The sequence below is a fragment of the Primulina eburnea genome, chromosome 12 (assembly GCF_022965805.1).
Source record: "Primulina eburnea isolate SZY01 chromosome 12, ASM2296580v1, whole genome shotgun sequence".
Classification (NCBI taxonomy): domain Eukaryota; kingdom Viridiplantae; phylum Streptophyta; class Magnoliopsida; order Lamiales; family Gesneriaceae; genus Primulina; species Primulina eburnea.
This window is the reverse complement of record NC_133112.1, coordinates 15,121,548-15,143,444: the sequence shown is the minus strand read 5'-3', so window position 1 is coordinate 15,143,444 and position 21,897 is coordinate 15,121,548. Positions and strand designations below refer to the sequence as shown.

General features: G+C 37.4%; 1 pseudogene; it reads left to right on the top strand.

Moving 5' to 3' along the window:
* The window catches only part of LOC140806684 (uncharacterized), a 103,423-nt pseudogene that overhangs the window by 66,693 nt on the left and 14,833 nt on the right, over window positions 1–21,897 (top strand).

Here is a 21,897-nt window from a genome sequence, read left to right as displayed (position 1 = left end):
TTAATATAATTCATTATTTCATTGTTTGTTTTACTTTATCTGTATACACATGAAATTAGCATAAATAAAGTCCATGATTATACTTTAATACAAATGAATCGTAATTCGATGAAACTCATTTGAAAACACTGTATAATCTAAATTCATTCATAGTCAATTCAGCCGCCTAAAACATGGATAAAAATCGCTTGAGCTCGAGACTAGCATCTGTGATGTTGTGTACCGCGTTTCTTGGTAAGGTCTTAGGGATTTCCAAACATGCAGGTGGGTAGTCATATGATGATTATACCGAACCACCATCCCTCGGACTTTTCAAGTGGTTATCATTCATCGAAAGGATAAGTCCGTGGTTATGATTGTACACCATTAGTCCTTACGATCGGGACAAAAATGAGGCTCTATATGCTAGGGTTGTGATTCAACTCGTTTACCGACTCCAGGACAGTCATCAATTGGCGATATTGGGTATAGTTGCGATGCATGTAGGAGCCAGTGCATTGTAGCCCGGAATTCACCGTTCACCTACGGGTGTGGATATCCGATGTGATCTGATGAAATAATAAGACATGAAATCTCTTGCCAGATTATGAGATGTACGTTAGAGAAGGAATTCTTCAATTGTACATGTGATGCTGCTATTTATTCTAAAAGATGTGTCACATAGTTATCGAATTATTACGCAACCCTTGATGAACCAATGGTTGAAGATTCGATCGTGATATATGAGATGAATGGAGCATACTGTACGTTAATCATAATCGACTGGTTCTTGCAGGCACTATCAGTGATACCTAGGGAATCATGGGGCGATGCTACTAGACGCTCTTACCAAAATTCGATGAGTTTAATCAGAAATATGATTTCTGACATTCTCATGATCAATTGTTGATACATAGAATTGGGCAAGTTAGGGTAATCCCGAACAAAGGATTATGTCCTGAATATCAAGGAGTTGTGAAATCACGACTAGCTGTATCTCTGAACCATTGAGGGTCACACAAGCACTGGATCATTTGTTCATGTGGAGAGAATAAAATCAAGAAGTTGAATTTATATTATGATATAATAAATTCAAAAAGTTGAATTTATGATAATTAACTTTTGAGAAAAATAAATTCAAGGAGTTGAATTTGTGATATAGTAAATTCAAGAAGTTGAATTTATGAATTTATAAAATTTGGAGAAAATAAATTCAAGGAGTTGAATTTATAAATTTTGAGAATTTAATTTATTAAACTCAAAAGTTGAATTTACTAAATATTAAATTAAATATAGTGAGAAGTATTTTTAATGGGCTTGTAGGAGTACAATTCCAACATACTAATTAATTAAAGTTCTTTATGGATTAATCAAATAAACTAGTTGGACTATCCCAATTAAATAATCAATCTCATTAACGTTAATTATGGTAATTAGGTCATGGAATTTTTTATTCTAAGTTTTTTGACCTAAAAATCAAAGCCTCCACTAATTTGGATTGTGAGATTTTCGAGAATCACAACCATAATCCTCAAAATATTTAGTTTACTTAATTAATTAAATTAATTAAGTAAATGATGATTAAAGAAATATTAAGATATCTTTATTAATATTGCATCGAAGGTTTTGGAAAATAATTCAAGAAACTTTCGGCAATTCCAAAAAAGCTCTCGAAATTTCTTCTAAAAAACAAGAAAAATTTGGCCGCTCCAAGTTTGAGAGTTGTGCCGGTTTTTAGTGTTCTATGTCAACCAAAAAATATCTTCTAATTTTTCTAGTGCAAATTAGAAGAGGAACAAATAATTCGATCGTGAACCTGATTCGGAGATCGAAGAACGTTCGTAGAGATTAACAACAAGAGCTACGTCCGTTAATACCTGATTAGTTGGAGCCAAGTGAATTAATTCACTAAAGGTATATTTACTATACTCCCTATGAATGTTTATTAATTTTAAAACCATACGAGTGCTCAAAATATTTGAATATCAAAATCTAAAATTTTTAAAACTTCCGCTACGTTTGGACACGAGAAAAACCGAGATCTAACATTATGTCTGGGGATCACGACGTGTGAAAGCTACTGGATAATCAAGAAAATGAGCTAAGATCATATAAATTACTTATTCCATAATCCTCTAAGAGGTTATACCAATCAAAGTTCAAGCAGCGCATCATCACCAGGCATGTAATTATTGAGTGTTTTTTGAAGTTGAACAATACAAAGAATCCCCAAATCGATGAAAGAAACATAGCTAATCGAAGCATTTAAAATCAAGGTTTAATTCAGAAACTTGAGAAAGTTTTATGATATACTTAATTGAGGGTCATTTATTTGGTAAATCACACCTCAACTCTGAACCGAATCCACAAAATCGTTCCATATGATTATTAATGATGCAAAGTAACTCTAAGGGAACAAAAAATATTGATTGAAACCAGATAAACAAAGGGAAACAGAAAAAATTGCAGAAAATATGAATTACAATAATAAATCTTCTCCAGAGGGTACGCTTCACATTCAGGTTCACTGCGGGTTCATGTATAACTACATTTACAGTAAAATAAAAAACTATAGTCTTCATAAATAAAACTTCTACATTAAGAAATTAGACGATTAAAACTCCATGATATCGTCAATGAACGCCAGGTACGTTGTCCTTAGTTTTTCCATAGGTTTTCGACATCGTCCTTGACAGCTCGCAAGATTAATCCAACTAGCAAAGGATAAATTTGTTAGGAAATCGGTTTTCTCGTCTTCAAAACGCAGCTCAAGTTTTAAATTTTATTTTGATATTCAAAATTTTTGGACATCCGTATGGTTTAAATTGAAAAAATATTCATAGGGTGTGAGGCCCATTTACTCTAACGAAAATTAATGATCAAACAATAATGGATTGATTAAAAACTGTAGCGGAAAAATGTTTAAAATACTTTAAAATGGACCTCAAGGCTTAGAAAAATTTCGGCATAACCTCCCCGTAAGTAGGACATCCCGGAAACTCAAGCAACATTTTATATCAAAATATACTCCAACTACAGCCATTAAAACAAAACCAAAGTCAACAACCTATAGCCGCACTGGCCAGGACTAAATAGAATTTAAAACTTACCAAATGCTCGCCAGATCATTAAAATCACATAGTCGCCTCAGAACATAATCAGAACAACAAAATATCAATACAGATACACGGGGCATATCCCCGGATAATAAACTACAATACAAGACTGAACAAACTCAAGACATATATAGATTAACTGGGAGACTCCACTGAACAGAACCAAGCAATCCAACCTCAATCCCGAGCTCCACTGGCGGAACCTCGGCCTGATGGTGCCTAATAGCAACCACAGTAGCCCCCTCAGTAAACAACTGAGGTTAGGATTCTGGTATGAAACAGTTCAACAATAACAACAATAACATAAATCGTGCATAATCATATAATAAAATGTAATATGCAATGCATGAAAGGCTTAACGAATAACCGGGATAACAAGATCCAACAAATGGTACGATAACAACTGGAATAATGCTCGAGCAACAACAAAGGGGAGCTACATCGTCATGCAGCTAAACCGCCCTGCCAAGTATGCGAGATATGGCAAGCTGTGTTAAATAACACCTCTGACTCGGCCTCGATACAGCTGATACGCTATAACAGGATGGCACAACAGAACGAACTAGATGACACAATCCCAGCGCTCACCTCAAAACGCTGCACTAACCACGGGATTGTTCAATCACATTTACGGTCTCATGTGTATAGGCCTATCAGCCACACTATGATCCCGAGATATACAACAGTGCCAGATAACAACGGATATCAACAACGGCTAACAAGAACGATAGGCCTCAACATGAATGTCATAACAATATGCCCTATGCTAAATGTCGATAATATGTCACAATAATAAACATATATCACAACGAAGGCATTTAACAACTTACATGTAGAGCCCGTAACTTAGACTACGTATAAGCCATGCATAATTCCTAGCATTTAAATTAAAATAATTTATTTTATTTGCATGAGTATTTAAATTCTTTAAATTTATTTATTTCATGCAGTAGTTTAATTTTCAGCTTTTCAGTAAATTCAGTGAGGCCGGACCGGAGTTGGAGCATAGAGATAAATTTTAATATTTAGGAAATATTACTAGAATTTATTTAAGCTAAATAAATAGTGATTTTAGTGTAAAATAAAGTTTTTGGGATTATCTAATTAAGTTGAGATAGAATAGTAAATAGAGTTAGATAATTAATTTCCTTAATTCCATAAAATATAAAATGAGTGGATTAAACACTAGAGATTTAAAATACTTGATTTAAGAAATATTTCCTCCCATTATCCTTGAAGTTTCGGCCCTCCGATTTATTTGTTTGAGATTGATGCCAACTCAATTCTTTGATCTCTTCCTTACCCATTTTTGTGAGATAAATTTCCTCATCATTTTTTTTAGTCCTCATTTAAGTAATAAATACACAATTATCCCATCCCATTTGTTGTACAAGGAATCGGCCATCATCCATCCTAGGAGATTTGATAGCAACAATTATTCCATCCTTTATTTATCCCCTAAACTTTTCTAGATAATTATTTTTCCCTCAACTTTTATCTGTACCAAATGATTTAATTAAGCAATTTTTCCCCTTGCACCTATACTAAATAATCGACCAAATACACCCCTCATCCCATTAAAAATCTTTTGATATCATGCAAGTATCCTTTCACTCAATCTAGAAGATAATTCTTCCCCTTTATCTAGCAAACCTCCCCTTCTCTCCTAACCATTTCCCCTATCATTATTTCGAGATTTTCAGAGTGATAGAGAGATTATTTTCGTGAGTTTTCAGAAGGGTTTTTAGGTAAAGAAATCGAGTGCCAAGGAAGAGAGAAAAGAAGGAAGATAAGCGCTCCGTCTCCTCCGCGCCGTATCGTCCATTCCTTTCGTTTTTCTTTCAAACGAAAACCAGGCATGTCTAGGTTCTTTCAAACCTAAATCAAGTCATATATTGAATCTTTATTATCACATGTGCATGATTTGTTTATCACAAAAACCGAAATATGGACAGCAAGTTCTTAAAATTTTCTGCAAAGATTTTTTTTGAGTGCTTTTCATGCTTCATGTTTTCTGTGGTTTTTGATGGTTCCAGGGTATGGCTCGTTCCCGGGGCTCGAGGCTACATATAAACATGTACTAGGACATGTTATGGTCATGATAGGACGTTGGTTCCAGTCCCATAACCGCTGGAAATTCAGAATGACAGCAACCTCTCCCCTTGCATCTCATGTGTTCGAAAAGTTCATGTTTGCTGTCATTTCGGGGTTTGATCTGGTCATGGCTACCACTAGGCCTATAGCCATGGTTAGATCACTCCCCTAGCGTGTCTAAAACATGACTAAGTCGCCCTTTTGGTGGCTTGGTCCATGGCTCATCGGTTTTAAATAAAACACCAGAACCGTCCCTCCCCTCTCGGCCCCCTTCGGTTTTGACAGCAACTGGTGTATTCGGTTTTGGTGGTTGGTATGAATCTTGGTTGGCCTAAAGCCCTTAGCCACGGTTCATACCATACCCCAAGATGTCTAGATCGTGACATGGTCAATTAAATGGCCACTGGAACGACAAGGGACATCAAACGAAGTAGTGCATCCCATGCGCGCAGAATTGTGTCTCGGTTGGAATTTCGGGATGGTTGCTGGGATGGTTCAAATTGTGGCTGGTCAAAAGCCCTTAGCCATGGTTAGAATCATTCCTTAGGACGTTGATAAGGGTCTCTGGTCAGTGGTTGTTGCGTGTTTTCTTTAATGCTCGCAAGCGCACGACGTCAAGTTATAGTAAAATGTAATTTTTAAGTACAAGTATCGATCCCACGAGGAATGTCTTTCTGAATTTATATTAATGCTTGTAATTAGAATAGTCTCGATTTTATTTAGAATAATAAAATAACAGATTTGTTCGTACCAATGACTGAATTGTAAATAAATTTAATTTTAGTAACACAGATTTGAACAATAGAATAAAAGATCTAGAGGTCCGACTTCACTCAACTATCCACCATGTGCTATTGTGTGTAGCTATATTATAATTGTCCTTCTTATTCATTAACCAAGAATTCTATAATTATCTACTCCCTCTCTCGAGTGCTAAGTAGATACTAATTATCTAACAAAGGATTGCAACGTCTCCGTCAACAATCAATAATTAAATAACACAACAACAAGCACTAAATTCTTTTTATAGCTTCAATAGCAAAATATGTCCTCTCGAACTATATCAATACCATCGATGTATTTTTCCCTTTCTTGATTATAAATTTCCTTTTTCAAGTGATAATTTATAACATACAAATCATTCAAGATATGGCCAATAAAATGAAAGCATTAAGATTGGAAAAACACAAATAAACAATAAAGACAACTTATATAGCATAAATCATGAATCTCAACACATGGTTTCTAGTTTTGTTCCATCATACCTCTAGAATTAAGATTTAGTTCATAATAATGAAAATAAAACAACAACATATAAATTTTAAACAAGACATATCAAAATAAAAGTAAAAATAAAGAAAGAAAGAACTTAGAACAAGAGTTTTGGAGTGTATGAAGTTTTTGTCCAAAGATGTGCAAGAACTTGTTGGAGATGATCTTCTTGATCTTCAATCCTTTTCTTTGTAGCCTCCACCCTTTTCCTAGCTTCTCTTCATAACCTAGATGATGAAAAAGAGACCCTTTTATAGTCTAGACAAGATATCCCACGAGGCACACCATTTTCCCCTTCTTTTCCTCAAAGTCTACAAAGTTTCATAATTTCCGGAGGAATGCTTGTGCATGACCGCGGGTGCGGTACCTTTTCGCCAAAAACTCTCCTGATCATCAAGTGCCACCGCGGGTGCGGTGCTTGCATTACCGCGGGTGCGATCATGCCTCGACATTCAGCGCGGGTGCGGCATGTTAGCAGTGCTGGTGCGGTCTCTTCTCGGCAGGTAGAGCGGGTGCGCTCTGGTAAGCAGCGCGGGTGCACTCTTGCTTCGTGTCTCTTTGTCCTTTGCACCTTCTAATTCATCACTATATCACTCCAAACTCTCATTTCTCAGCTTCCAAACTACAATAACAAAAACAACAACATATCAAATAAAACCTGCTCAAGAATCACAAAATTCCAAGTTAAAAACAAGTAATAAAAGTACAATAAATTACACTTATCAAACTCCCCCAAACTTAAGATTTTGCTAGTCCCGAGCTAAATAAAACAACAAAAACAAACAAACAAACAAATAAATAAGTCATGAAATATTTTAAAGAACTTGGCCTCAATATAAATTCAAAATCCATCATGCATTTACAATTCAAATCACTTCAACCACTTGTTCATCCGGATAAAATCATGTGATTGGTTCGTTCTCTAACTTCAAATCTCTTCAACCATGTTTCAAATCATTATCAATTGATTTCAAATTTTTTACAAACACATATCACAAGGTCTTTTTCGGTAAAAATTGGGTTCAAAGCAATATTCATTCAAGAAATGAATACCCAATAAATATTTGATGCAATGAGGTGTGTGAAAAATTGATCAAAATTCTTACTCAATGACAGTGTTTATCGATTGTCCATAGGCTAGATCCTCCCAATCACTCTCCACTAGTATATTGGACAACTATGACTAGGTTAATAGGATTTTCAATGGTTATAATGTTAGGCCTCGGTTCATGGCTACAAATAAAGTTTAGGAGTTCAAATAAGGGAGTAAATTGAATTTCTTCACTTTTTTTTTTTTTTTCAACTCCACTATTTCTTTTGATCTCCATTTTTTTCTTTTTCTTTTCTTTATTCATCTCAACTCTTTTTCTCCCCTTTTTCTCCAATTTTCAACAATGTATCATTAGTCATTTTTCTTTCGTAGGAGAAAATCAATTTCTTTCGAATTCTTACTCCCTTGAGAAGGTAGGAATTAATTGTATAAGATATTCAAAAGGTTGGTAATTGTGGGATACTTGAAAAATTATTTGAATGGGGTCTTTTACACATATTTACGTGTGCCATTCAAATTCATATAAGCTCAAAGAGGTGACAAATGATAAATTAATTTATTTGGTAGCTTGAAAGGCTCAATCGATCCAAAAATCACCTAAATTATTCCTAAATCATAATTTGTCCGTATTTCGCCTCGAGTGATGTTTGGATAGTTCTAGACAAAATCTCAATTCACCATCAAAGAGTAGAATTCTAATCATCGTGAAAATGATGCCTCAATGCATCAACCAAATACATATATATTCAAAAAGAAATGTGCTTGGCTTCCAAGGAATTTCAAAAACACAACTCTTTTCTCATATAGGTTCAAAAGGGCTTCAAATGAATGTTTATGAATAATATACATGGCCCAAATGAATTCAAAGATTGCCTAAATCATTTATATGTTTGCAAAAATTTTATTTCAATGTCAAATAAAAATCACAAAGTTTTATAGAAATTTTAAGTCTCAAACTCACCAAATCTCATGATTATTCTCTAAATTTTCAAAGTGGTCAATTAACATGAATTTGATGCATGACATTGCTTTTCCAAAAAAATTTCATCATTGGCCAATTCATTAAACATTTCATGACTAAAATACTACAAACACACATAATAAACCAAAAAATTAAACACACAAAAATACACTAAGTAAATAAACACACAAAAGCAAATAAACAAATAAACAAATAAACATTCTAAATAAATTAAAACAAAACACACAAAGATAAAATAAAATAACTCCCCCAAACTTAAACATGTGCATCGTCCTCGATGTAAATAGGCATGATAAATAGGAAAATGCACATACACTGGGCAACGACCGTCAGTGGTCATTGCCATCATCCTCGTCGTCGTCATCATGGTGGGGTGGTTTGAACTCTGGCGGGTGGTAGACAGGTGGCCACTCTGGAGGAGATGGAAATGGATGTCCAGAAGTGGAAGCAGATGGAAATTGCTGAGCCAAGGCCGATGTGAAATCCATCATGTACCCCATGAATGTATCGGTCCTATACCGAAAGGCATCCATCTCTTGGCGTTGTACCCGCATATCCTCTTCCAACTGATTCAACCTATTTCTCCTATGCCTTTGCTGCGGCTGTGGCTCTTGAGCTTGGGCTTGGTCACGTCTCTCTGCAGCTCTCCGATTGAATTCCCTTTCAGCTCTACGTGCTGCAGCTTGGTCATTTCTGACGCTCCCATATGGTTGAATTACCACAATATCATTCTTAGGCCTCAACAACTCTTCACTCGTCGCCCAAGTAACCCCCGCATGTTGGCATAAAACAGTGATGAGAGAGGGGTGAAGAAGTCCACTCGGAGAGTTACCTCTTGCATAGTCTAAAATGGAATTCTGAAGCAATCGACCGAGATCAACTGTCTTCCCTGTCATAATGCAAAATGTGAGAATGGACCTCTCCTTAATGACAGTAGTGGTGTGTTCGGTTGGCTTTATTCTGGCAGCAATGAATGAATACCAATTTTTAGCAACAGTCTTCAGATCAGACTTTGCTAGGCTCAAGTGCACATCGTCCCTCATTCGCCATTCGGCTCCCTGTATACAAATAGTTTGAAGAATTCTGTCATAATCAACATGCTCATTTCTGTATTCTTCATACTCGTCGTGCATGATTTGAGGAAAGCCATATATCGTGTTGATCGTATGTGCATCAAATGCTACCTTTTTACCTCGAACAAAAACTGTCAATCTATCATATCTAACCTTGAGGTTAGCGTAGAACTCTCTCACCAAAGAAATGACAGCATCCTGTGGCTGCCTGCCAAACTCCTCCCAGTGTCGAGCTGTAAGCATCCTCCCAATTTCAGTATTAGGGAGGCTCATATCAAAACCCCTCTCCTTGATAATGCTTCTATTCAAAATCTTCCCGTATTGTTCCTCCGCCTTCTCATCATAAAATCGACTAGCATCATAGTTCACTGTTGATGATAATGAAGCACCCTTTGATGACTTTCTTTTTAGTGGCATTTTTTCGAACACCTTCTCAACACAACTTTAATTCAACCCACTTCTCAAAATACAAGATTATTGCAATCCACCAAACTACTACTTCACAATATTCACACTTCAACAATGTACACAATAATCAATCAACAATATTCCCAAAATCAACAATATGCTTCACAAAATGAATAATTTCCTTCCTTAACAACAAATTTCGAATTTAGCAACAAATTTGCTAGAATTTGCTCACCTTGGGTGTGTTGAATTGTTTCTTGAAGAACAAAAACAAAGTTTTGTTCAAATTCTTGAAGAAATTTTGAATCCCCTTTTTCAACCCTAGGTTGGATTTTTGAATTTGATGGAAAGAAATGAGGTATTTGATGGAATGTGTGAAGATTTGTAAGTTGTAGTGATGAATTTGTTGAAAGAAGAACAAAGATTTGGTGTATGAGTTGTGTTTGGAGTAGGGATTTTCGAAAATATGGAAGTGGGTGTTCTTGAGAGTGTGTTTCGGTAATGGAAGAGAATGCCCGATTGTTTCTTAAAAAGGTGTTACCGCGGGCGCGGTAGTGTAAGCACCGCGGGTGCGGTGTCACTTCGAACAGGCAGCGCAGGTGCGGTACAATTTGTAGCGCGGGTGCGGTAATCTCTTGGCAGCATAGCGCAGGGGCGGTAGCATAGGCAGCGCGGGTGCGCTCTTGTCTCGGCAGTTTAGCGCAGGGGCGGTAGCATAGGCAGCGCGGGTGTGCTGTGTGTTCGGCAGCTACGCGCATTTCTCCATAATGCACGACCGCGGGTGCGGTCATGTAAGCACCGCGGGTGCGGTAGTGCTTCGGCACTCCTAGCGCGGGGGCGCTGTCTTTGTGCTGCGGGTGCACTCCTGCTTCGAATTTTCTTGAATTTGTAATGCACCTCAAGCATAGGTGCAGTGCACATGAGACTGTAAGGGCGCTCCTGTTTTATCAAAATATTTTCTTCTCAACTTTTCAGTCCTGAAAAGAAAACAATTGAAAATCATTAAATTTGGGAAGATAAAATCACACATTATATCTAAAAAATACAAAAACACAAATAACATGATACAAAAATAAAATCAACCCCAAAATCAAAATGCAAAATAAACAAAAAATTTGGGTTGCCTCCCAATAAGCGCTTGGTTTAACGTCATCAGCCTGACTTTTATCAGTCTACTTTGGTTCTCGCAGTGGGATGTTGTCCATGTGTCGCACTTCATTGCCAAAGTAATGCTTGACCCTCTGACCATTGACTTTGAATATCTCGCCATTTTTGCATTTTAGTTCCATTGCACCATGTGGGTACACTTTTTCTACTATGAATGGGCCAGACCATCTGGATTTTAACTTACCAGGAAACAACCTCAGTCGAGAATTGAATAATAACACCTGTTGTCCTGTTTCAAATTCTCGTCGAAGAATCTGCTTGTCGTGCCATCTCTTGGTATTTTCTTTGTATATCTTGGCATTCTCGTATGCATCATTCCTGAATTCGTCCATCTCATTCAACTGCAACAGTCGTTGCTCGCCCGATGCTCCCATGTCAAAATTGAGCTTTTTGATAGCCCAAAATGCCTTGTGCTCCAGTTCCAAAGGTAAATGACAAGCTTTCCCAAAGACCAACCTATAATGTGACATCCCGATAGGTGTCTTGTATGCAGTCCTGTATGCCCATAAAGCGTCATCTAGCTTGATTGCCCAATCCTTCCGGTTTTTTTTCACTGTCTTTTCTAATATTTGCTTTATCTCCCGGTTGGATATCTCTGCTTGCCCATTAGCTTGCGGGTGGTATGCCAGTGTCACCCTGTGCTTCACATCATACTTGGCCAATAGTGAGTTAAAAATTTTGTTACAGAAATGTGTACATTCATCACTGATAATGGCCCTAGGCGTTCCAAATCTCGTGAAGATGTTCCTGTGGACAAACTTAACAACAACTCGAGCATCATTAGTTGCGGTGGCAATTGCTTCCACCCATTTTGACACATAATCGACAGCAAGTAAAATGTATGATTGACCAAACGAAGATGGGAAGGGACCCATAAAATCAATACCCCAGACATCGAAGAGTTCCACCTCCAAAATATTTGTTAGTGGAAATTCATGTCGTCTAGAAATATTGCCAACTCTTTGGCATTTATCACATGACTTGACTAAAGTATAACTGTCTTTAAATAAAGTAGGCCAATAAAAACCTGACTGTAATACTTTAGCTGCTGTTCTAGATGCTCCAAAGTGTCCCCCGTAAAGTGAAGAATGACATTGCTCTAGAATCGTACCTGCTTCTTCCTCAGCTACACATCGTCTGATTATCCGATCAGCGCATCTCTTGAACAAGAATGGATCGTCCCACAGGTAAAACTTAGCATCATGAAGAAATTTCTTCTTTTGATGATACGTTAAATCCGAAGGCAATTCTCCTGCAGCAAGGAAATTAGCTATATCTGCAAACCACGGATATGTAACACTTACCTTGAAAAGTTGCTCATCTTGGAATGACTCGTTGATAGCTCCACCTTCAGTTCGTTCTTCCAGCTCTAGTCGTGACAGGTGATCAGCCACCTGGTTCTCACAACCTTTCTTATCTTTGACTTCAAAGTCAAATTCTTGAAGTAGGAGTATCCATCGTATCAATCTGGGCTTGGCATCCTTTTTGGCAAACAAGTAACGTAGAGCTGCATGGTCAGTGAAAACCGTTACCTTTGTGCCAATGAGATATGTTCTGAATTTGTCGAATGCAAACACCACTGCTAGCATCTCTATCTCAGTAGTAGTATAATTCTGTTGGGCTGCATTGAGTGTACGACTTGCATAATAGATGGCTTTGAACATCTTATCTCGCCTCTGTCCCAATGCTGCTCCCACAGCATAGTCGCTAGCATCACACATGAGCTCAAAGGGCTCCTTCCAATCAGGTACTATCATGATGGGTGCTGAAATCAGTGCTGCCTTGATCTTGTTAAATGCCTGCAAGCAATCATCATCAAAAATAAATGTCGAATCTTTCTCTAACAAATTACATAAAGGTCTAGTAATTTTAGAGAAATCTTTAATATAACGACGATAAAACCCGGCATGTCCCAAGAAACTTCTTATTCCTTTCACGTTCTTCGGCGGTGGAAGATTTTCAATTGCCACAACTTTGGCCCTGTCAACTTCTATTCCTTTAGCTGAAATTTTGTGGCCAAGCACAATACCTTCTGGAACCATGAAGTGACATTTTTCCCAATTCAGAACTAGACTTTTAGACTGACATCTCTGCAAAACAAGCATTAAATTTTGCAAACAATGATCAAAAGATGTACCAAATACAGAAATGTCATCCATAAAAACCTCCATGATTTCCTCAACCATGTCAGAAAATATGGCCATCATACACCTCTGAAAAGTAGCAGGTGCATTGCATAGTCCAAATGGCATTCTCCTGAAAGCAAATGTACCGTAAGGGCAAGTGAAGGTAGTCTTCTCCTGATCCTCCGGTGCTATGACAATCTGATTGTAACCTGAATAACCATCTAGAAAACAATAATAATGATAACCACCAACTCTATCAAGCATCTGGTCAATAAATGGAAGTGGGAAATGATCTTTCCTAGTAGCATCATTCAATTTCCTGTAGTCTATGCATACTCGCCAACCAGTCACTGGGCGAGTTGAAATCAATTCATTGTTCTCATTTTTCACTACAGTTATTCCTCCCTTCTTAGGCACTACTTGTACTGGTGAAACCCATGAGCTATCAGATATAGAATAAATAACACCAGCATTTAACAATTTTAACACCTCAGCCCTCACAACCTCTTTCATTGCAGGATTAAGCCTTCTCTGATGATCAATATAAGGTGAATATGACTCCTGCATCAAAATTTTATGCATACAAACAGTAGGGCTAATTCCCCTTATATCAGCAATTGTCCATCCCAGAGCAGATTTAAATTCTCTCTACACCCTCAACAATTTTTCTTTTTAGTACAAGTAAGAAAAGAAGAGATGATTACCGGATATGTTGAATTTTCACCTAAAAATGCATAACAGAGGTGACTTGGAAGTTCCTTCAATTCAGGGGATACTTTTGGTACCTCTGTAATTGCATCTTCAAGTAGTTCTACATTATTCACATCAATCTTTTCTTTAGGCAATGTATCGAGAGCAAGTAACTCCTCTTGCACGTCCCAATCATCTTCATCCAGTATAGATGCCGATTCCAACAAGCATCTCTCCAAGGAATCTTTCGTCAATCTACCTGCACCAACATGAGATACACATGAATCAATTACATCAATACTATTACAAGTACTTACCTCATTGGGTTCTTTGATTGTGTTGTAGATGTTGAACATGACTTCTTCTCCACCCACTCTCAATGTAAGCTCACCCTTGTGCACATCGATCAAAGCTTTTCCAGTGGCCAAAAATGGCCTTCCAAAGATAAGTGGGGTGTCCTGATCTTCTTCCATATCTAGAATGACAAAATCAGCAGGAAAATAAAATTTGTCTACCTTTACCAGAACATCCTCCACTATACCCCGTGGATATGTAAGTGACCTGTCAGCCAGCTGCAGGGTAATAGTGCTAGGCTTCACCTTGCCAAGCTCTAAAGTCCTGTAAATGGAAAAAGGCATTAAATTAATACTGGCACCCAAATCACATAAAGCTTTATTAATTCTAGAACCACCAATAACACAAGGAATAGTAAAACTCCCTGGATCTTTGAGTTTTTGTGGTAGTTTCCTTTGAAGTATGGCGCTACACTCTACTGTCAACTTCACTGTTTCAAACTCATGCAACTTCCTCTTCTTTGACATCACATCTTTGATGAACTTTGCATAGTTTGGCATTTGCTCTAAAGCATCAGCAAATGGAATGTTGATGTGAATCTTCTTGAAAATTTCCAAAAATTTTGCAAATTGATCATCCAATTTCTTCTTTTTGAACCTCAGCGGATAAGGAAGAATTGGTTTAAATACCGGAGGTTGTTCAACTTCAGCTTCAGCTTTGGAATCCTTCAGTTTCAACTTCTTCAACAGTCATCTCTTTCTCATCCTTCTCGTTGGAATTTTTACCTTCAAGTTCTTTTCCACTTCTCAAAGTTACAGCTTTGCATTGCTCTTTTGGATTCACTTCAGTGTTACTTGGGAACTGACCTTTATTTTGATCTTTCAATGCATTAGCCAATTGACCAATCTGTGTCTCCAATGATTTCATTGTGGCTCCCATATTTCCCATGTGAGTTTCCATGCCATCAAGACGAGATTCAGTCCTAGCCATTCTTTTACTCGATTCTACAACAAATGTCCCAACTAAATCCTCAAGTGAAGGTTTTCCTTCCCCCTTTGATGCATTGAACCCCGGTGGAGGATTCAACACATTCTTATTATTAGCATATGAAAAATTTTCATGATTTCTCAAACCCGGATGATAAGTGTTAGGGGGAGGGTTACCTCGATATCCTCCGTAGCCACCAAAATTCCTATTGTTGATATAATGAGCCTCATCAGGAATATGTGGTTCTTCAGTAACAACAGATGCATTTTCAACTTCTGATGTACTAGCCTTGTTCATTGCTGCAATTTGAGTTGTTAAAGCTGAAACTTGAGCTGTGAGTGATGTAATAGGATCTATGGCATAAATTCCAGCTTGCTTCTTTACTCCTGACCTTTCAGACGGCCACTGATAACTGTTAATGGTCATCTGTTCAAGCAAATCATATGCTTGATCGGGTGATTTGGCAAATATCGTGCCACCAGCTGCTGCATCAACAGTGCCTCTTGTTTGTCCATTCAAACCATTGTAAAATAATTCAATTTGTACCCAATCTTCAAAACCATGGTTTGGACATCTTCTCAACAACTTCTTATACCGTTCCCATGCCTCATATAATTGCTCAAAATCAGTCTGCCTAAAAGTACTTATCTCGATTTTTAACTGTGCAGACTTTGCAGGTGGAAAATATTTTGCAAGAAACTTGGTTGCTAAATCCTGCCATGTAGTGATACTCCCCAAAGGAAGCGATTGGAGCCATCCTCTTGCTTGGTCCCTAAGAGAAAAAGGAAACAAACGCAATCGAATTATATCATCAGATACACCATTTATTTTTACCGTGTCAGCAATTTCAAGGAATGTTCTGAGATGTAAATGAGGATCTGCAGTAGCTGCTCCCCCAAATTGATTCTGTTGAACCATGTTTATCAATGCAGGTTTGAGCTCAAAGTTGTTCGCATTAATCGTTCCTCGTGCTATACCAGAATAATGAGCATTCAATACCGGCCTAAAATGATTTCGGATGGGTATTGCAGGGGGTGGATTTTCATTGTCTCTGTTTTCAGCCATTGCTAGAATCTCTTCTCTTCTTGCATTTCTTAACCTTCTTGCGGTTCTTTCAATCTCAGGATCAAAAATAAGCAAGTCAAGATTTTGCGATCTTCGCATGCACTGTAAAACAAAAACAATAAACAAATCAGTGTTTAATGTAGTATAATAAAAATAGCTCTAAATTAAAATATAGACTAATTGGTAACAATACTAATATAAATTCAATTTTTTACATTCCCCGGCAACGGCGCCAAAAACTTGTTGCGTGTTTTCTTTAATGCTCGCAAGCGCACGACGTCAAGTTATAGTAAAATGTAATTTTTAAGTACAAGTATCGATCCCACGAGGAATGTCTTTCTGAATTTATACTAATGCTTGTAATTAGAATAGTCTCGATTTTATTTAGAATAATGAAATAACAGATTTGTTTGTACCAATGACTGAATTGTAAATAAATTTAATTTTAGTAACACAGATTTGAACAATAGAATAAAAGATCTAGAGGTCCGACTTCACTCAACTATCCACCATGTGCTATTGTGTGTAGCTATATTATAATTGTCCTTCTTATTCATTAACCAAGAATTCTATAATTATCTACTCCCTCTCTCGAGTGCTAAGTAGATACTAATTATCTAACAAAGGATTGCAACGTCTCCGTCAACAATTAATAATTAAATAACACGACAACAAGCACTAAATTCTTTTTATAGCTTCAATAGCAAAATATGTCCTCTCGAACTATATCAATACCATCGATGTATTTTTCCCTTTCTTGATTATAAATTTCCTTTTTCAAGTGATAATTTATAACATACAAATGATTCAAGATATGGCTAATAAAATGAAAGCATTAAGATTGGAAAAACACAAATAAACAATAAAGACAACTTATATAGCATAAATCATGAATCTCAACACATGGTTTCTAGTTTTGTTCCATCATACCTCTAGAATTAAGATTTAGTTCATAATAATGAAAATAAAACAACAACACATAAATTTTAAACAAGACATATCAAAATAAAAGTAAAAATAAAGAAAGAAAGAACTTAGAACAAGAGTTTTGGAGTGTATGAAGTTTTTGTCCAAAGATGTGCAAGAACTTGTTGGAGATGATCTTCTTGATCTTCAATCCTTTTCTTTGTAGCCTCCACCCTTTTCCTAGCTTCTCTTCATAACCTAGATGATGAAAAAGAGACCCTTTTATAGTCTAGACAAGATATCCCACGAGGCACACCATTTTCCCCTTCTTTTCCTCAAAGTCTACAAAGTTTCACAATTTCCGGAGGAATGTTTGTGTATGACCGCGGGTGCGGTAGTCTAAGGACCGCGGGTGCGGTACCTTTTCGCCAAAAACTCTCCTGCTCATCAAGTGACACCGCGGGTGCGGCGCTTGCATGACCGCGGGTGCGGTCATGCCTCGACATTCAGCGCGGGTGCGGCATGTTAGCAGTGCTGGTGCGGTCTCTTCTCGGCAGGTAGCGCGGGTGCGCTCTTGTAAGCAGCGCGGGTGCACTCTTGCTTCGTGTCTCTTTGTCCTTTGCACATTCTAATTCATCACTATATCACTCCAAACTCTCATTTCTAAGCTTCCAAACTACAATAACAAAAACAACAACATATCAAATAAAACCTGCTCAAGAATCACAAAATTCCAAGTTAAAAACAAGTAATAAAAGTACAATTAAATTGCACTTATCAGTGGTTCACGCCCCAATGGCCAATAGACTCGAAAACAACACAAGACAAGCGAGTGCACAACTGCTGGAAATTTACAGCAAGTTGCTGTGTCGTTCAGAAGGCCCGTTTGAGTTCTTGGTTGGCTTTTATCCTATGGCCTTGGACTGGACAGTGCCTCACTGAGTTAGAGAGGTCATGTTTTTGACCGTTCGTCATTCGGATCATTTTTGAGGTTGTACGAGAATTTACGGTGCAACGTGCCAAATTGACTCTCGAAAGAGCGTTTCACGTTTTGGCCTCCGTTTCACATGAATTCGACCCTCATCATTTTAGGAGCATAATTTCAGTATGTTTAGCGTATTTTAATCATGACACGATGACGGTTCAGTGTTGGTTCGGGTTGGTTCGGAGTCATGATTAAAATACGGAGTCGTTAAGCGTAATTGTCAAAATTTTCCATCTTTAGTGCATCATTCACCCAAGAAAAAATCTATTGCATATTTTATGGCATATTTAGGTCGCAGCGAGCCTGGGGACGATCCATTCTAGTTGGTAAAAAATTTCAGGATATTTTCATTATCGTCAGTTAATTATTTTACGTGCATGAATATAGAAAATGATATTTTTGAGATTTATGCGATATGACTTGTGGTTCATTCACTATGTGGGAGCATTATCATACGGTCGCCAGTGACCGCTCAGTTCAGGTTGGTACCACCCGGTCGCCAGTGACCGATCAGTTCAGGATGGTACCATCGGGTCTTCAGTGACCGCCAGCTCAGTTCCAGGCTCCCCGGTAGTCAGTTACCGATCAGTTCAGCTTAGTGCAGTGGCCACAGGCGTAAAACATAATCTCAACAGAAAATTTTATCAGTTATTTCAGTACAGGCTCCAAGGAGCAAATATTTTTACTGTGATTATCAGTTCAGTTATGCACGTATTATAATTGCTCAGATCAGTTTATTTTCAGCATGAGTACAGATTATTTTCAGCATGCCTCATGACATGAAATTTTATCCCATGGTTATTATAATTCAGATTTTTACTCGTTACCTGCAATATATGCATGCTGAGTCTTTAGACTCACTAGACTTGATTGTTGTAGGTACTGATGAGGTCAGGGCCGAGGGCGGGGACCAGTGAGCCAGCTTGGGTCGGCAGTAGTGGCACCCGAGGACCTCAGTGCAGCAGTGTTTATTTTATTCCGCAAACTAATATTTTTATCAGTCATCGAACATTTTAAATTGTTGTTGTTGGAAAACGATTATTTTATTCCGCTGCTTTATTTTAAACATTGAACTTGATTCACCGGTTGATTTTATGACTAAGGCCAATTAAGTTCTTTTAAAAAGAAAATTTTTAATTTTCCGCAAATTTTAAAGCAAGAAGTTTTAGAGGGCCTTTACATTACAACAGTCAACAAATCATAAACATGATCCATGTAACACAGAATGACAATTAAACATAATTTAAGTTTTACCGTCATATGTTACCGAGCTGTAACATACCTATATCACGAAAACGATCTTCAAGAATGATTAACTAAACTCCCTCAGCCTAGAATAACAAAATAAGCCGAATAATTCCACAACTCATCATTATTTACATTTCAACTATTATCAACTCGATAATCCTTAGATTAATTCCAACGATAACAACCATACTATAATATCTTTCAATATAATACAAAACGATTCGACATAATTAATAGGCCCTCAAAGACTTCCAATGACTGAACCTACAACAATTATCCGATAAATACATCAATATAACGCTATTCGAACGACAAAAACAATTTAAAATGAAAAAGGTAAAAATCCAAATTTCGGCAGCCTACTATCACGCTTAGAAGCTGAAATTTCAGACTAAGAACTCACAAGGTCAAAGCTTACTCTAGTCGCTAGCGGTCTCGAGGCGATAACCCACTGGAAACTCGTCGGAGTTACTGTTCACGAGCTGAATAAATTCGTAAAACTAGTTGGAAAAATTCAGAAAACGAGCTGGAGTTACGGGGAAATCACAAGGCTTAAAAACCCACTCCAACACACAACAAAACTCCAAGGAACTAAGCTTAAATCTCACCTAAACCGTGCCAACAACACAGACATGAACAAGCCTCGAATTGGGCTTGAACGAGCATCAAAAGTGGTGATTCATAGTTCAAAACGAAGCTACCGATGTAAGGAAGAAAACCCTCAAACTGTTCGAAATTTCGATGCCGGACGGGAAAGTGAAGGCTTCTCCAATAAGAAGGTAATGAAAGTGACGAAATTTGGAGATGGGTTACGGGAATGGGTTTGGGAAAAGTGTTTCTTCTTTCTCTCTCCAATAAAATAAGTTATGTGTGTATGTATATGTATATTTAATTAATAAAAAAATAGTAACACATGCCCAATAATCCCGGTTTGTATTTATTTTGTTCTCGTGTGTTATTTAAACTCTATATGTATTTTATATCGTTAAATTCTCCGACATTCTAAAATACATATTTTTAACACACTTCTTGAATTTATTTGGCATAAATACTTATTTTAATTTACAAATCAATAATTATTCTAATTATGCCAAATTACCGGATAATTAATTATAGAGCATTACACTTCTTCATCCCTTAAAACAAATTTCGTCCTCAAAATTTCTGTTTATACAAATACGTCTTACACATGATACGAAACCAACAATACAATATTAAGAATCAAACAGATATGGATAAGACGTTCTTATCTTCTCTTCTGTTTCCCACGCTGATTCTTCTACACCATGCCTAGACCACTGAACACGTACAAGTGGTATAACTTTATTGCGTAAAACTTTATCTTTACGATCCAAGATACAAACAGGATACTCAGTATACGATAGAGAAGGGTCGAGTTCAACCTAATCAGGCTGAATCACATGAGACGGATCGGGCTCATACTTACGCAACATAGAAACATGGAAAACATCATGGATACCAGACAAGGACTGGGGTAAATCCAGACGATAAGGGCAAGTCCCAATATGCTCAACGATCTCGTAGGGGCCAACGTAACGACGTGAAAACTTACCTCTCATACCAAAACGAACAACACCTCTAAACGGAGAGATCTCAGAAACACAAAAGCTGCAACTTGAAATTCTAGAGGTCGACGACGTCTGTTAGCATAACTAGCTTGACGATCTTGGGCAGCTTTCATTCTTTGACGAATCAACTGGACTTTATCATGCATTTCCTGAACAATGTCAGGTCCAGTCAACTTCTTCTCACCAAATTCATCCCAAAAAAGAAGTGATCGACATCGTCTGCCATACAAAGCTTCAAAAGGAGCCATACCAATAGTCACCTGGAAACTGTTATTATATGAAAATTCTACAAGTGGTAAAGCTTCTTTCCAACTATCTTTGAAATCCATAACCACTGCTCGAAGCAGATCCTCGAGTGTCTGGATTGTATGCTCTGTCTGACCATCTGTCTGAGGATGGTACACAGTACTCATCGCAATTCATGTACCCATTTCTTTTTGGAAACTAGTCCAAAACTTTGATGAGAATCTAGGGTCACGATCTGAGACTATTGCAACTAGAACTCCATGAAGTCTCATAACATTTTAATTATACAGACGAGCCATCTTCTTGTACGAATACGTCATCTAATACGGAATAAAGTATGCCGATTTAGATAACCTATCGACAATAACCCAAATGACATCGAAATGACGAGAAGTACGTGGCAAATGCGTGACAAAATCCATAGCCACGTGCTACCAGTTCCACTGAGGAACCTCAAGGCTATGCAGTAATCCTACAAGTCTCATTCTTTCTACTTTGACTTGCTGACAGATCATACAACGAGACACAAACTCAGCAACATCCTTTTTCATATTCTTCCACCAAAACTGAGGCCGTAGAATATGATACATTTTCCTGCCTCCTGGGTCGATAATATATC